Raw genomic sequence first — 15,932 nt, 5'->3', positions numbered from 1 at the left:
AGCTCAGTCGGTAAAGCGTTAGGCTTTTAACCTAACGGTCCAGGGTTCGAGTAACTGTTCGGGCCATTCTGTTTTTGAAGAATCATCAATAATTTAAACTTCAGATCATTTCACTTTCAATAAATTTATGTAAATTCTAATTCCAATTATTACGGGATTTAAATTCGTTTGAGACAGGATAGCTCAGTCGGTAGAGCGTTAGGCTTTTAACCTAACGGTCCTGGATTCGAGTCCCTGTTCGGGTGACTCTGTTTTTGAAGAATCATCAATAATTTAAACTTCGGATCATTACACTTTCAATAAATTTATGTAAATTCTAATCCCAATTATTATGGGAGTTCATTTCGTTTCATCCCACATAGCTCAGTCGGTAGAGCGCTAGGCTTTTAACTTAACGGTCCAGGGTTCGAGTCCCTGTTCGGGCGACTCTGTTTTTAAAGAATCATCAATAATTTAAACTTCAGTTCATTTCACTTTCAATAAATTTATGTAAATTCTAATTCCAATTATTACGTGAGTTCACCTCGCCTGAGCCCGGATAGCTCAGTCGGTAGAGCGTTAGGCTTTTAATCTAACGGTCCAGGGTTCGAGTACCTGTTCGGGCCATCCTGTTTTTGAAGAGTCATCAACAATTTAAACTTCAGATCATATCACTTTCAATAAATTTATGTAAATTCTAATTCCAATTATTACGTGAGTTCACCTCGCTTGAGCCCGGATAGCTCAGTCAGTAGAGCGTTAGGCTTTTAACCTAACGGTCCTGGATTCGAGTCCCTGTTCGGGTGACTCTGTTTTTAAAGAATCAGCAATAATTTAAACTTCAGATCATTTCACTTTCAATAAATTTATGTAAATTCTAATTCCAATTATTACGTGAGTTCAAATCGGTTGAGCCCGGATAGCTCAGTCGGTAGAGCGTTCGGCTTTTAGCCTAACGGTCCAGGGTTCCAGTCCCTGTTCGGGCGACTCTGTTTTTAAAGAATGATCAATAATTGAAACTTCAGATCATTTAATTTCCAGTAAAATTATTGAAATTCTAATCCCAATTATTACGGGAGTTCACCTCGCTTGAGTCCGGATAGCTCAGTCGGTAGAACGTTAGGCTTTTAACCTAACGGTCCAGGGTTCGAGTCCCTGTTCGGGCGACACTGTTTTTGAAGAATCATCAATAATTTAAATTTCAGATCATTTAATTTAAAGTAAAATTATTAAAATTCTAATCCTAATTATTACGGGAGTTCATTTCGTTTCAGCTCGGATAGCTCAGTCGGTAGAGCGTTAGGCTTCAAACCTAACGGTCCAGGGTTCGACTCCTTGTTCGGGCCACTCTGTTTTTAGGGAGTTCACCTCGCATGAACCTGGATAGCTCAGTCGGTATAGCGTTAGGCTTCTAACCTAACGGTCCAGGTTTCGAGTCCCTGTTCGGGCGACTGTGTTTTTGAAGAATCATCAATAATTGAAACTTCAGATCATGTAATTTCCAGTAAAATTATTGAAATTCTAATCCCAATTATTACGTGAGTTCGACTCGCTTGAGCCCGGATAGCTCAGTCAGTAGAGCGTTCGGCTTTTAGCCTAACGGTCCAGGGTTCGAGTCCCTGTTCGGGCGACTCTGTTTTTAAAGAATCATCAATAATTGAAACTTCAGATCATTTAATTTCCAGTAAAATTATTGAAATTCTAATCCCAATTATTACGGGAGTTCATTTCGTTTCATCCCACATAGCTCAGTCGGTAGAGCGCTAGGCTTTTAACTTAACGGTCCAGGGTTCGAGTCCCTGTTCGGGCGACTCTGTTTTTAAAGAATCATCAATAATTGAAACTTCAGATCATTTAATTTCCAGTAAAACTATTGAAATTCTAATCCCAATTATTACGGGAGTTCACCTGGTTTCAGCCCGGATAGCTCAGTCGGTAAAGCGTTAGGCTTTTAACCTAACGGTCCAGGGTTCGAGTAACTGTTCGGGCCATTCTGTTTTTGAAGAATCATCAATAATTTAAACTTCAGATCATTTCACTTTCAATAAATTTATGTAAATTCTAATTCCAATTATTACGGGATTTAAATTCGTTTGAGACAGGATAGCTCAGTCGGTAGAGCGTTAGGCTTTTAACCTAACGGTCCTGGATTCGAGTCCCTGTTCGGGTGACTCTGTTTTTGAAGAATCATCAATAATTTAAACTTCAGATCATTACACTTTCAATAAATTTATGTAAATTCTAATCCCAATTATTATGGGAGTTCATTTCGTTTCATCCCACATAGCTCAGTCGGTAGAGCGCTAGGCTTTAAACTTAACGGTCCAGGGTTCGAGTCCCTGTTCGGGCGACTCTGTTTTTAAAGAATCATCAATAATTTAAACTTCAGTTCATTTCACTTTCAATAAATTTATGTAAATTCTAATTCCAATTATTACGTGAGTTCACCTCGCCTGAGCCCGGATAGCTCAGTCGGTAGAGCGTTAGGCTTTTAATCTAACGGTCCAGGGTTCGAGTACCTGTTCGGGCCATCCTGTTTTTGAAGAGTCATCAACAATTTAAACTTCAGATCATATCACTTTCAATAAATTTATGTAAATTCTAATTCCAATTATTACGTGAGTTCACCTCGCTTGAGCCCGGATAGCTCAGTCAGTAGAGCGTTAGGCTTTTAACCTAACGGTCCTGGATTCGAGTCCCTGTTCGGGTGACTCTGTTTTTAAAGAATCAGCAATAATTTAAACTTCAGATCATTTCACTTTCAATAAATTTATGTAAATTCTAATTCCAATTATTACGTGAGTTCAAATCGGTTGAGCCCGGATAGCTCAGTCGGTAGAGCGTTCGGCTTTTAGCCTAACGGTCCAGGGTTCCAGTCCCTGTTCGGGCGACTCTGTTTTTAAAGAATGATCAATAATTGAAACTTCAGATCATTTAATTTCCAGTAAAATTATTGAAATTCTAATCCCAATTATTACGGGAGTTCACCTCGCTTGAGTCCGGATAGCTCAGTCGGTAGAGCGTTAGGCTTTTAACCTAACGGTCCAGGGTTCGAGTCCCTGTTCGGGCGACACTGTTTTTGAAGAATCATCAATAATTTAAATTTCAGATCATTTAATTTCCAGTAAAATTATTAAAATTCTAATCCTAATTATTACGGGAGTTCATTTCGTTTCAGCTCGGATAGCTCAGTCGGTAGAGCGTTAGGCTTCAAACCTAACGGTCCAGGGTTCGACTCCTTGTTCGGGCGACTCTGTTTTTAGGGAGTTCACCTCGCATGAACCTGGATAGCTCAGTCGGTATAGCGTTAGGCTTGTAACCTAACGGTCCAGGTTTCGAGTCCCTGTTCGGGCGACTGTGTTTTTGAAGAATCATCAATAATTGAAACTTCAGATCATGTAATTTCCAGTAAAATTATTGAAATTCTAATCCCAATTATTACGTGAGTTCGACTCGCTTGAGCCCGGATAGCTCAGTCAGTAGAGCGTTCGGCTTTTAGCCTAACGGTCCAGGGTTCGAGTCCCTGTTCGGGCGACTCTGTTTTTAAAGAATCATCAATAATTGAAACTTCAGATCATTTAATTTCCAGTAAAATTATTGAAATTGTAATCCCAATTATTACGGGAGTTCATTTCGTTTCAGCCCGGATAGCTCAGTCGGTAGAGCGTTAGGCTTTTAACCTAACGGCCCAGGGTTCGAGTAACTGTTCGGGCCATTCTGTTTTTGAAGAATCATCAATAATTTAAACTTCAGATCATTTCACTTTCAATAAATTTATGTAAATTCTAATTCCAATTATTACGGGATTTAAATTCGTTTGAGACAGGATAGCTCAGTCGGTAGAGCGTTAGGCTTTCAACCTAACGGTCCTGGATTCGAGTTCCTGTTCGGGTGACTCTGTTTTTGAAGAATCATCAATAATTTAAACTTCAGTTCATTTCACTTTCAATAAATGTATGTAAATTCTAATTCCAATTATTACGTGAGTTCACCTCGCTCGAGCCCGGATAGCTCAGTCGGTAGAGCGTTAGGCTTTTAATCTAACGGTCCAGGGTTCGAGTCCCTGTTCGGGTGACTCTGTTTTTGAAGAATCATCAATAATTTAAACTTCAGATCATTACACTTTCAATAAATTTATGTAAATTCTAATCCCAATTACTATGGGAGTTCATTTCGTTTCATCCCAGATAGCTCAGTCGGTAGAGCGCTAGGCTTTTAACTTAACGGTCCAGGGTTCGAGTCCCTGTTCGGGCGACTCTGTTTTTAAAGAATCCTCAATAATTTAAACTTCAGATCATTACACTTTCAATAAATTTATGTTAATTCTAATTCCAATTATTACGTGAGTTCACCTCGCCTGAGCCCGGATAGCTCAGTCGGTAGAGCGTAGGCTTTTAACCTAACGGTCCAGGGTTCGAGTACCTGTTCGGGCCATTCTGTTTTTGAAGAATCATCAATAATTTAAACTTCAGATCATTTCACTTTCAATAAATTTATGTAAATTCTAATTCCAATTATTACGGGATTTAACTTCGTTTGAGACAGGATAGCTCAATCGGTAGAGCGGTAGGCTTTTAACCTAACGGTCCAGGGTTCGAGTCCCTGTTCGGGCGACTCTGTTTTTTAAGAATCATCAATAATTTAAACTTCAGATCATTTCACTTTCAATAAATTTATGTAAATTCTAATTCCAATTATTACGTGAATTCACATCGGGTGAGCCCGGATAGCTCAGTCAGTAGAGCGTTCGGCTTTTAGCCTAACGGTCCAGGGTTCGAGTCCCTATTCGGGCGACTCTGTTTTTAAAGAATCATCAATAATTGAAACTTCAGATCATTTAATTTCCAGTAAAATTATTGAAATTCTAATCCCAATTATTACGGGAGTTCATTTCGTTTCAGCCCGGATAGTTCAGTCGGTAGAGCGTTAGGCTTTTAACCTAACGGTCCAGTGTTCGAGTAACTGTTCGGGCCATTCTGTTTTTGAAGAATCATCAATAATTTAAACTTCAGATCATTTCACTTTCAATAAATTTATGTAAATTCTAATTCCAATTATTACGGGATTTAAATTCGTTTGAGACAGGATAGCTCAGTCGGTAGAGCGCTAGGCTTTTAACTTAACGGTCCAGGGTTCGAGTCCCTGTTCGGGCGACTCTGTTTTTAAAGAATCATCAATAATTTAAACTTCAGTTCATTTCACTTTCAATAAATTTATGTAAATTCTAATTCCAATTATTACGTGAGTTCACCTCGCTTGAACCCGGATAGCTCAGTCGGTAGAGCGTTAGGCTTTTAACCTAACGGTCCAGGGTTCGAGTACCTGTTCGGGCCATTCTGTTTTTGAAGAATCATCAATAATTTAAACTTCAGATCATTTCACTTTCAATAAATTTATGTAAATTCTAATTCCAATTATTACGGGATTTAACTTCGTTTGAGACAGGATAGCTCAATCGGTAGAGCGTTAGGCTTTTAACTTAACGGTCCTGGATTCGAGTCCCTGTTCGGGAGACTCTGTTTTTGAAGAATCATCAATAATTTAAACTTCAGATCATTACACTTTCAATAAATTTATGTAAATTCTAATCCCAATTATTATGGGAGTTCATTTCGTTTCATCCCACATAGCTCAGTCGGTAGAGCGCTAGGCTTTTAACTTAACGGTCCAGGGTTCGAGTCCCTGTTCGGGCGACTCTGTTTTTAAAGAATCATCAATAATTTAAACTTCAGTTCATTTCACTTTCAATAAATTTATGTAAATTCTAATTCCAATTATTACGTGAGTTCACCTCGCCTGAGCCCGGATAGCTCAGTCGGTAGAGCGTTAGGCTTTTAACCTAACGGTCCAGGGTTCGAGAACCTGTTCGGGCCATTCTGTTTTTGAAGAGTCATCAACAATTTAAACTTCAGATCATATCACTTTCAATAAATTTATGTAAATTCTAATTCCAATTATTACGTGAGTTCACCTCGCTTGAGTCCGGATAGCTCAGTCGGTAGAGCGTTAGGCTTTTAACCTAACGGTCCTGGATTCGAGTCCCTGTTCGGGTGACTCTGTTTTTGAAGAATCATCAATAATTTAAACTTCAGATCATTACACTTTCAATAAATTTATGTAAATTCTAATCCCAATTACTATGGGAGTTCATTTCGTTTCATCCCAGATAGCTCAGTCGGTAGAGCGCTAGGCTTTTAACTTAACGGTCCAGGGTTCGAGTCCCTGTTCGGGCGACTCTGTTTTTAAAGAATCATCAATAATTTAAACTTCAGTTCATTTCACTTTCAATAAATTTATGTTAATTCTAATTCCAATAATTACGTGAGTTCACCTCGCTTGAGCCCGGATAGCTCAGTCGGTAGAGCGCTAGGCTTTTAACTTAACGGTCCAGGGTTCGAGTCCCTGTTCGGGCGACTCTGTTTTTAAAGAATCATCAATAATTTAAACTTCAGTTCATTTCACTTTCAATAAATTTATGTAAATTCTAATTCCAATTATTACGTGAGTTCACCTCGCCTGAGCCCGGATAGCTCAGTCGGTAGAGCGTTAGGCTTTTAATCTAACGGTCCAGGGTTCGAGTACCTGTTCGGGCCATCCTGTTTTTGAAGAGTCATCAACAATTTAAACTTCAGATCATATCACTTTCAATAAATTTATGAAAATTCTAATTCCAATTATTACGTGAGTTCACCTCGCTTGAGCCCGGATAGCTCAGTCAGTAGAGCGTTAGGCTTTTAACCTAACGGTCCTGGATTCGAGTCCCTGTTCGGGTGACTCTGTTTTTAAAGAATCAGCAATAATTTAAACTTCAGATCATTTCACTTTCAATAAATTTATGTAAATTCTAATTCCAATTATTACGTGAGTTCAAATCGGTTGAGCCCGGATAGCTCAGTCGGTAGAGCGTTCGGCTTTTAGCCTAACGGTCCAGGGTTCCAGTCCCTGTTCGGGCGACTCTGTTTTTAAAGAATGATCAATAATTGAAACTTCAGATCATTTAATTTCCAGTAAAATTATTGAAATTCTAATCCCAATTATTACGGGAGTTCACCTCGCTTGAGTCCGGATAGCTCAGTCGGTAGAGTGTTAGGCTTTTAACCTAACGGTCCAGGGTTCGAGTCCCTGTTCGGGCGACACTGTTTTTGAAGAATCATCAATAATTTAAATTTCAGATCATTTAATTTCCAGTAAAATTATTAAAATTCTAATCCTAATTATTACGGGAGTTCATTTCGTTTCAGCTCGGATAGCTCAGTCGGTAGAGCGTTAGGCTTCAAACCTAACGGTCCAGGGTTCGACTCCTTGTTCGGGCGACTCTGTTTTTAGGGAGTTCACCTCGCATGAACCTGGATAGCTCAGTCGGTATAGCGTTAGGCTTCTAACCTAACGGTCCAGGTTTCGAGTCCCTGTTCGGGCGACTGTGTTTTTGAAGAATCATCAATAATTGAAACTTCAGATCATGTAATTTCCAGTAAAATTATTGAAATTCTAATCCCAATTATTACGTGAGTTCGACTCGCTTGAGCCCGGATAGCTCAGTCAGTAGAGCGTTCGGCTTTTAGCCTAACGGTCCAGGGTTCGAGTCCCTGTTCGGGCGACTCTGTTTTTAAAGAATCATCAATAATTGAAACTTCAGATCATTTAATTTCCAGTAAAATTATTGAAATTGTAATCCCAATTATTACGGGAGTTCATTTCGTTTCAGCCCGGATAGCTCAGTCGGTAGAGCGTTAGGCTTTTAACCTAACGGCCCAGGGTTCGAGTAACTGTTCGGGCCATTCTGTTTTTGAAGAATCATCAATAATTTAAACTTCAGTTCATTTCACTTTCAATAAATTTATGTAAATTCTAATTCCAATTATTACGTGAGTTCACCTCGCCTGAACCCGGATAGCTCAGTCGGTAGAGCGTTAGGCTTTTAACCTAACGGTCCAGGGTTCGAGTACCTGTTCGGGCCATTCTGTTTTTGAAGAGTCATCAACAATTTAAACTTCAGATCATATCACTTTCAATAAATTTATGTAAATTCTAATTCCAATTATTACGTGAGTTCACCTCGCTTGAGTCCGGATAGCTCAGTCGGTAGAGCGTTAGGCTTTTAACCTAACGGTCCTGGATTCGAGTCCCTGTTCGGGTGACTCTGTTTTTGAAGAATCATCAATAATTTAAACTTCAGATCATTACACTTTCAATAAATTTATGTAAATTCTAATCCCAATTACTATGGGAGTTCATTTCGTTTCATCCCAGATAGCTCAGTCGGTAGAGCGCTAGGCTTTTAACTTAACGGTCCAGGGTTCGAGTCCCTGTTCGGGCGACTCTGTTTTTAAAGAATCATCAATAATTTAAACTTCAGTTCATTTCACTTTCAATAAATTTATGTTAATTCTAATTCCAATTATTACGTGAGTTCACCTCGCCTGAGCCCGGATAGCTCAGTCGGTAGAGCGTAGGCTTTTAACCTAACGGTCCAGGGTTCGAGTACCTGTTCGGGCCATTCTGTTTTTGAAGAATCATCAATAATTTAAACTTCAGATCATTTCACTTTCAATAAATTTATGTAAATTCTAATTCCAATTATTACGGGATTTGACTTCGTTTGAGACAGGATAGCTCAATCGGTAGAGCGGTAGGCTTTTAACCTTACGGTCCAGGGTTCGAGTCCCTGTTCGGGCGACTCTGTTTTTTAAGAATCATCAATAATTTAAACTTCAGATCATTTCACTTTCAATAAATTTATGTAAATTCTAATTCCAATTATTACGTGAATTCACAGCGGGTGAGCCCGGATAGCTCAGTCAGTAGAGCGTTCGGCTTTTAGCCTAACGGTCCAGGGTTCGAGTCCCTATTCGGGCGACTCTGTTTTTAAAGAATCATCAATAATTGAAACTTCAGATCATTTAATTTCCAGTAAAATTATTGAAATTCTAATCCCAATTATTTCGGGAGTTCATTTCGTTTCAGCCCGGAGAGCTCAGTCGGTAGAGCGTTAGGCTTTTAACCTAACGGTCCAGTGTTCGAGTAACTGTTCGGGCCATTCTGTTTTTGAAGAATCATCAATAATTTAAACTTCAGATCATTTCACTTTCAATAAATTTATGTAAATTCTAATTCCAATTATTACGGGATTTAAAATCGTTTGAGACAGGATAGCTCAGTCGGTAGAGCGCTAGGCTTTTAACTTAACGGTCCAGGGTTCGAGTCCCTGTTCGGGCGACTCTGTTTTTAAAGAATCATCAATAATTTAAACTTCAGATCATTTCACTTTCAATAAATTTATGTAAATTCTAATTCCAATTATTACGGGATTTAACTTCGTTTGAGACAGGATAGCTCAATCGGTAGAGCGTTAGGCTTTTAACTTAACGGTCCTGGATTCGAGTCCCTGTTCGGGAGACTCTGTTTTTGAAGAATCATCAATAATTTAAACTTCAGATCATTACACTTTCAATAAATTTATGTAAATTCTAATCCCAATTATTATGGGAGTTCATTTCGTTTCATCCCACATAGCTCAGTCGGTAGAGCGCTAGGCTTTTAACTTAACGGTCCAGGGTTCGAGTCCCTGTTCGGGCGACTCTGTTTTTAAAGAATCATCAATAATTTAAACTTCAGTTCATTTCACTTTCAATAAATTTATGTAAATTCTAATTCCAATTATTACGTGAGTTCACCTCGCCTGAGCCCGGATAGCTCAGTCGGTAGAGCGTTAGGCTTTTAACCTAACGGTCCAGGCTTCGAGTACCTGTTCGGGCCATTCTGTTTTTGAAGAGTCATCAACAATTTAAACTTCAGATCATATCACTTTCAATAAATTTATGTAAATTCTAATTCCAATTATTACGTGAGTTCACCTCGCTTGAGTCCGGATAGCTCAGTCGGTAGAGCGTTAGGCTTTTAACCTAACGGTCCTGGATTCGAGTCCCTGTTCGGGTGACTCTGTTTTTGAAGAATCATCAATAATTTAAACTTCAGATCATTACACTTTCAATAAATTTATGTAAATTCTAATCCCAATTACTATGGGAGTTCATTTCGTTTCATCCCAGATAGCTCAGTCGGTAGAGCGCTAGGCTTTTAACTTAACGGTCCAGGGTTCGAGTCCCTGTTCGGGCGACTCTGTTTTTAAAGAATCATCAATAATTTAAACTTCAGTTCATTTCACTTTCAATAAATTTATGTAAATTCTAATTCCAATTATTACGTGAGTTCACCTCGCTTGAACCCGGATAGCTCAGTCGGTAGAGCGTTAGGCTTTTAACCTAACGGTCCAGGGTTCGAGTACCTGTTCGGGCCATTCTGTTTTTGAAGAATCATCAATAATTTAAACTTCAGATCATTTCACTTTCAATAAATTTATGTAAATTCTAATTCCAATTATTACGGGATTTATCTTCGTTTGAGACAGGATAGCTCAATCGGTAGAGCGTTAGGCTTTTAACTTAACGGTCCTGGATTCGAGTCCCTGTTCGGGAGACTCTGTTTTTGAAGAATCATCAATAATTTAAACTTCAGATCATTACACTTTCAATAAATTTATGTAAATTCTAATCCCAATTATTACGGGTGTTCATTTCGTTTCAGCCCAGATAGCTCAGTCGGAAGAGCGCTAGGCTTTTAACCTAACGGTCCAGGGTTCGAGTCCCTGTTCGGGCGACTCTGTTTTTAAAGAATCATCAATAATTTAAACTTCAGATCATTTCACTTTCAATAAATTTATGTAAATTCTAATTCCAATTATTACGTGAATTCACATCGGTTGAGCCCGGATAGCTCAGTCGGTAGAGCGTTCGGCTTCAAACCTAACGGTCCAGGGTTCGACTCCTTGTTCGGGCGACTCTGTTTTTGAAGAATCATCAATAATTTAAATTTCACATCATTTAATTTCCAGTAAAATTATTAAAATTCTAATCCTAATTATTACGGGAGTTCATTTCGTTCCAGCTCAAATAGCTCAGTCGGTAGAGCGTTAGGCTTCAAACCTAACGGTCCAGGGTTCGACTCCTCGTTCGGGCGACTCTGTTTTTAGGGAGTTCACCTCGCTTGAGCCCGGATAGCTCAGCCGGTATAGCGTTAGGCTTCTAACCTAACGGTCCAGGGTTCGAGTCCCTGTTCGGGCGACTGTGTTTTTGAAGAATCATCAATAATTTAAACTTCAGATCATTTAATTTCCAGTAAAATTATTAAAATTCTAATCCTAATTATTACGGGAGTTCATTTCGTTTCAGCCCGGAGAGCTCAGTCGGTAGAGCGTTAGGCTTTTAACCTAACGGTCCAGTGTTCGAGTAACTGTTCGGGCCATTCTGTTTTTGAAGAATCATCAATAATTTAAACTTGAGATCATTTCACTTTCAATAAATTTATGTAAATTCTAATTCCAATTATTACGGGATTTAAAATCGTTTGAGACAGGATAGCTCAGTCGGTAGAGCGTTAGGCTTTTATACTAACGGTCCAGGGTTCGAGTCCCTGTTCGGGAGATTCCTTTTTTGAACATTCATAAAATTTTAAACTTCAAATCATTTCTCTTGGAGTAAAATTATGAAAATTCTAATCCTAATTATTACGGGATTTCAATTCGTTTGAGCTAGGATAGCTCGGTCGCTTGAGCGGTAGGGTTTTAACCTAATTGTCCAGGGTTCGAGTCCCTGTTCGGGCGACTCTGTTTTTGAAGAATCATCAATAATTTAAACTTCAGATCTTTTCACTTTCAATAAATTTATGTAAATTCTAATCCCAATTATTACTGGAGTTCACCTCGCTTGAGCCCGTATAGCTCAGTCGGTAGAGCGTTAGGCTTTTAACCTAACGGTCCAGGTTTCGAATCCCTGTTCGGGTGACTCTGTTTTTGAAGAATCATCAATAATTTAAACTTCAGATCATTACAGTTTCAATAAATTTATGTAAATTCTAATCCCAATTACTATGGGAGTTCATTTCGTTTCATCCCAGATAGCTCAGTCGGTAGAGCGCTAGGCTTTTAACTTAACGGTCCAGGGTTCGAGTCCCTGTTCGGGCCATTCTGTTTTTGAAGAATCATCAATAATTTAAACTTCAGATCATTTCACTTTCAATAAATTTATGTAAATTCTAATTCCAATTATTTCGGGATTTAACTTCGTTTGAGACAGGATAGCTCAATCGGTAGAGCGTTAGGCTTTAAACCTAACGGTCCTGGATTCGAGTCCCTGTTCGGGTGACTCTGTTTTTGAAGAATCATCAATAATTTAAACTTCAGATCATTACACTTTCAATAAATTTATGTAAATTCTAATCCCAATTATTACGGTAGTTCATTTCGTTTCAGCCCAGATAGCTAAGTCGGTAGAGCTCTAGGCTTTTAACCTAACGGTCCAGGGTTCGAGTCCCTGTTCGGTCGACTCTGTTTTTAAAGAATCAGCAATAATTTAAACTTCAGATCATTTCACTTTCAATAAATTTATGTAAATACTAATTCCAATTATTACGTGAGCTCAAATCGGTTGAGCCCGGATAGCTCAGTCGGTAGAGCGTTCGGCTTTTAGCCTAACGGTCCAGGGTTCCAGTCCCTGTTCGGGCGACTCTGTTTTTAAAGAATGATCAATAATTGAAACTTCAGATCATTTAATTTCCAGTTAAATTATTGAAATTCTAATCCCAATTATTACGGGAGTTCACCTCGCATGAGTCCGGATAGCTCAGTCGGTAGAGCGTTAGGCTTTAAACCTAACGGTCCAGGGTTCGAGTCCCTGTTCGGGCGACACTGTTTTTGAAAAATCATCAATAATTTAAATTTCAGATCATTTAATTTCCAGTAAAATTATTAAAATTCTAATCCTAATTATTACGGGAGTTCATTTCGTTTCAGCTCGGATAGCTCAGTCGGTAGAGCGTTAGGCTTCAAACCTAACGGTCCAGGGTTCGACTCCTTGTTCGGGCGACTCTGTTTTTAGGGAGTTCACCTCGCATGAGCCTGGATAGCTCAGTCGGTATAGCGTTAGGCTTCTAACCTAACGGTCCAGGGTTCGAGTCCCTGTTCGGGCGACTGTGTTTTTGAAGAATCATCAATAATTTAAACTTCAGATCATTTAATTTCCAGTAAAATTATTAAAATTCTAATCCTAATTATTACGGGAGTTCATTTCGTTTCAGCCCGGATAGCTAAGTCGGTAGAGCGTTAGGCTTTTAACTTAACGGTCCAGGGTTCGAGTAACTGTTCGGGCCATTCTGTTTTTGAAGAATCATCAATAATTTAAACTTCAGATCATTTCACTTTCAATAAATTTATGTAAATTCTAATTCCAATTATTACGGGATTTAAATTCGTTTGAGACAGGATAGCTCAGTCGGTAGAGCGTTAGGCTATTAACCTAACGGTCCTGGATTCGAGTCCCTGTTCGGGTGACTCTGTTTTTGAAGAATCATCAATAATTTAAACTTCAGATCATTACACTTTCAATAAATTTATGTAAATTCTAATCCCAATTATTATGGGAGTTCATTTCGTTTCATCCCACATAGCTCAGTCGGTAGAGCGTTAGGCTTTTAACTTAACGGTCCAGGGTTCGAGTACCTGTTCGGGCGACTCTGTTATTAAAGAATCATCAATAATTTAAACTTCAGTTCATTTCACTTTCAATAAATTTATGTAAATTCTAATTCCAATTATTACGTGAGTTCACCTCGCCTGAGCCCGGATAGCTCAGTCGGTAGAGCGTTAGGCTTTTAATCTAACGGTCCAGGGTTCGAGTACCTGTTCGGGCCATCCTGTTTTTGAAGAGTCATCAACAATTTAAACTTCAGATCATAACACTTTCAATAAATTTATGTAAATTCTAATTCCAATTATTACGTGAGTTCACCTCGCTTGAGCCCGGATAGCTCAGTCAGTAAAGCGTTAGGCTTTTAACCTAACGGTCCTGGATTCGAGTCCCTGTTCGGGTGACTCTGTTTTTGAAGAATCATCAATAATTTAAACTTCAGATCATTACACTTTCAATAAATTTATGTAAATTCTAATCCCAATTACTATGGGAGTTCATTTCGTTTCATCCCAGATAGCTCAGTCGGTAGAGCGCTAGGCTTTTAACTTAACGGTCCAGGGTTCGAGTCCCTGTTCGGGCCATTCTGTTTTTGAAGAATCATCAATAATTTAAACTTCAGATCATTTCACTTTCAATAAATTTATGTAAATTCTAATTCCAATTATTTCGGGATTTAACTTCGTTTGAGATAGGATAGCTCAATCGGTAGAGCGTTAGGCTTTAAACCTAACGGTCCTGGATTCGAGTCCCTGTTCGGGTGACTCTGTTTTTGAAGAATCATCAATAATTTAAACTTCAGATCATTACACTTTCAATAAATTTATGTAAATTCTAATCCCAATTATTACGGGAGTTCATTTCGTTTCAGCCCAGATAGCTAAGTCGGTAGAGCTCTAGGCTTTTAACCTAACGGTCCAGGGTTCGAGTCCCTGTTCGGTCGACTCTGTTTTTAAAGAATCAGCAATAATTTAAACTTCAGATCATTTCACTTTCAATAAATTTATGTAAATTCTAATTCCAATTATTACGTGAGTTCAAATCGGTTGAGCCCGGATAGCTCAGTCGGTAGAGCGTTCGGCTTTTAGCCTAACGGTCCAGGGTTCCAGTCCCTGTTCGGGCGACTCTGTTTTTAAAGAATGATCAATAATTGAAACTTCAGATCATTTAATTTCCAGTAAAATTATTGAAATTCTAATCCCAATTATTACGGGAGTTCACCTCGCTTGAGTCCGGATAGCTCAGTCGGTAGAGCGTTAGGCTTTTAACCTAACGGTCCAGGGTTCGAGTCCCTGTTCGGGCGACACTGTTTTTGAAGAATCATCAATAATTTAAATTTCAGATCATTTAATTTCCAGTAAAATTATTAAAATTCTAATCCTAATTATTACGGGAGTTCATTTCGTTTCAGCTCGGATAGCTCAGTCGGTAGAGCGTTAGGCTTCAAACCTAACGGTCCAGGGTTCGACTCCTTGTTCGGGCGACTCTGTTTTTAGGGAGTTCACCTCGCATGAGCCTGGATAGCTCAGTCGGTATAGCGTTAGGCTTCTAACCTAACGGTCCAGGGTTCGAGTCCCTGTTCGGGCGACTGTGTTTTTGAAGAATCATCAATAATTTAAACTTCAGATCATTTAATTTCCAGTAAAATTATTAAAATTCTAATCCTAATTATTACGGGAGTTCATTTCGTTTCAGCCCGGATAGCTCAGTCGGTAGAGCGTTAGGCTTTTAACCTAACGGTCCAGGGTTCGAGTCCCTGTTCGGGCGATTCCTTTTTTGAACATTCATAAAAATTTAAACTTCAAATCATTTCTCTTGGAGTAAAATTATGAAAATTCTAATCCTAATTATTACGGGATTTCACTGCGTTTGAGCTATGATAGCTCAGTCGCTTGAGCGGTAGGGTTTTAACCTAACGGTCCAGGGTTCGAGTCCCTGTTCGGGCGACTGTGTTTTTGAAGAATCATCAATAATTGAAACTTCAGATCATTTAATTTCCAGTAAAATTATTGAAATTCTAATCCCAATTATTACGTGAGTTCGACTCGCTTGAGCCCGGATAGCTCAGTCAGTAGAGCGTTCGGCTTCAAACCTAACGGTCCAGGGTTCAACTCCTTGTTCGGGCGACTCTGTTTTTAGGGAGTTCACCTCGCATGAACCTGGATAGCTCAGTCGGTATAGCGTTAGGCTTCTAACCTAACGGTCCAGGTTTCGAGTAACTGTTCGGGCGACTGTGTTTTTGAAGAATCATCAATAATTGAAACTTCAGATCATGTAATTTCCAGTAAAATTATTGAAATTCTAATCCCAATTATTACGTGAGTTCGACTCGCTTGAGCCCGGATAGCTCAGTCAGTAGAGCGTTAGGCTTTTAACCTAACGGTCCAGGGTTCGAGTACCTGTTCGGGCCATTCTGTTTTTGAAGAATCATCA

At 39.0% G+C, this 15,932-nt stretch overlaps 18 non-coding genes across 18 annotated transcripts; all 18 read left to right on the top strand.

The window, feature by feature from the left end:
* The first annotated feature begins 1,072 nt into the window (after positions 1–1,072).
* Positions 1,073–1,145, top strand: TRNAK-UUU (transfer RNA lysine (anticodon UUU)). Its single transcript has one exon. It is a non-coding gene; the product is annotated as a tRNA-Lys (tRNA).
* A 211-nt stretch (positions 1,146–1,356) lies between these two features.
* On the top strand, positions 1,357–1,429 carry TRNAR-UCU (transfer RNA arginine (anticodon UCU)). Its single transcript has one exon. It is a non-coding gene; the product is annotated as a tRNA-Arg (tRNA).
* A 1,547-nt stretch (positions 1,430–2,976) lies between these two features.
* On the top strand, positions 2,977–3,049 carry TRNAK-UUU (transfer RNA lysine (anticodon UUU)). Its single transcript has one exon. It is a non-coding gene; the product is annotated as a tRNA-Lys (tRNA).
* A 211-nt stretch (positions 3,050–3,260) lies between these two features.
* On the top strand, positions 3,261–3,333 carry TRNAT-UGU (transfer RNA threonine (anticodon UGU)). Its single transcript has one exon. It is a non-coding gene; the product is annotated as a tRNA-Thr (tRNA).
* A 647-nt stretch (positions 3,334–3,980) lies between these two features.
* TRNAK-UUU (transfer RNA lysine (anticodon UUU)) lies at positions 3,981–4,053 on the top strand. Its single transcript has one exon. It is a non-coding gene; the product is annotated as a tRNA-Lys (tRNA).
* A 2,266-nt stretch (positions 4,054–6,319) lies between these two features.
* Positions 6,320–6,392, top strand: TRNAK-UUU (transfer RNA lysine (anticodon UUU)). The gene has a single exon. It is a non-coding gene; the product is annotated as a tRNA-Lys (tRNA).
* A 647-nt stretch (positions 6,393–7,039) lies between these two features.
* On the top strand, positions 7,040–7,112 carry TRNAK-UUU (transfer RNA lysine (anticodon UUU)). The gene has a single exon. It is a non-coding gene; the product is annotated as a tRNA-Lys (tRNA).
* A 211-nt stretch (positions 7,113–7,323) lies between these two features.
* Positions 7,324–7,396, top strand: TRNAR-UCU (transfer RNA arginine (anticodon UCU)). The gene has a single exon. It is a non-coding gene; the product is annotated as a tRNA-Arg (tRNA).
* Positions 7,397–9,662: 2,266 nt separating this feature from the next.
* TRNAK-UUU (transfer RNA lysine (anticodon UUU)) lies at positions 9,663–9,735 on the top strand. Its single transcript has one exon. It is a non-coding gene; the product is annotated as a tRNA-Lys (tRNA).
* An 827-nt stretch (positions 9,736–10,562) lies between these two features.
* Positions 10,563–10,635, top strand: TRNAK-UUU (transfer RNA lysine (anticodon UUU)). Its single transcript has one exon. It is a non-coding gene; the product is annotated as a tRNA-Lys (tRNA).
* Positions 10,636–11,026: 391 nt separating this feature from the next.
* TRNAR-UCU (transfer RNA arginine (anticodon UCU)) lies at positions 11,027–11,099 on the top strand. The gene has a single exon. It is a non-coding gene; the product is annotated as a tRNA-Arg (tRNA).
* A 646-nt stretch (positions 11,100–11,745) lies between these two features.
* TRNAK-UUU (transfer RNA lysine (anticodon UUU)) lies at positions 11,746–11,818 on the top strand. Its single transcript has one exon. It is a non-coding gene; the product is annotated as a tRNA-Lys (tRNA).
* A 1,111-nt stretch (positions 11,819–12,929) lies between these two features.
* On the top strand, positions 12,930–13,002 carry TRNAR-UCU (transfer RNA arginine (anticodon UCU)). The gene has a single exon. It is a non-coding gene; the product is annotated as a tRNA-Arg (tRNA).
* Positions 13,003–13,289: 287 nt separating this feature from the next.
* Positions 13,290–13,365, top strand: TRNAN-AUU (transfer RNA asparagine (anticodon AUU)). Its single transcript has one exon. It is a non-coding gene; the product is annotated as a tRNA-Asn (tRNA).
* A 1,364-nt stretch (positions 13,366–14,729) lies between these two features.
* TRNAK-UUU (transfer RNA lysine (anticodon UUU)) lies at positions 14,730–14,802 on the top strand. Its single transcript has one exon. It is a non-coding gene; the product is annotated as a tRNA-Lys (tRNA).
* Positions 14,803–15,013: 211 nt separating this feature from the next.
* Positions 15,014–15,086, top strand: TRNAR-UCU (transfer RNA arginine (anticodon UCU)). The gene has a single exon. It is a non-coding gene; the product is annotated as a tRNA-Arg (tRNA).
* Positions 15,087–15,193: 107 nt separating this feature from the next.
* On the top strand, positions 15,194–15,266 carry TRNAK-UUU (transfer RNA lysine (anticodon UUU)). Its single transcript has one exon. It is a non-coding gene; the product is annotated as a tRNA-Lys (tRNA).
* Positions 15,267–15,656: 390 nt separating this feature from the next.
* Positions 15,657–15,729, top strand: TRNAR-UCU (transfer RNA arginine (anticodon UCU)). Its single transcript has one exon. It is a non-coding gene; the product is annotated as a tRNA-Arg (tRNA).
* Positions 15,730–15,932: the final 203 nt, after the last annotated feature.

Source organism: Phalangium opilio, unplaced genomic scaffold, assembly GCF_054372755.1.
Source record: "Phalangium opilio isolate 3A_F unplaced genomic scaffold, DU_Popi_V2 ptg001170l_1, whole genome shotgun sequence".
Classification (NCBI taxonomy): Eukaryota; Metazoa; Arthropoda; class Arachnida; order Opiliones; family Phalangiidae; genus Phalangium; species Phalangium opilio.
The sequence above is the reverse complement of the archived record's forward strand: the minus strand, read 5'-3'. Positions and strand labels throughout refer to the sequence as shown.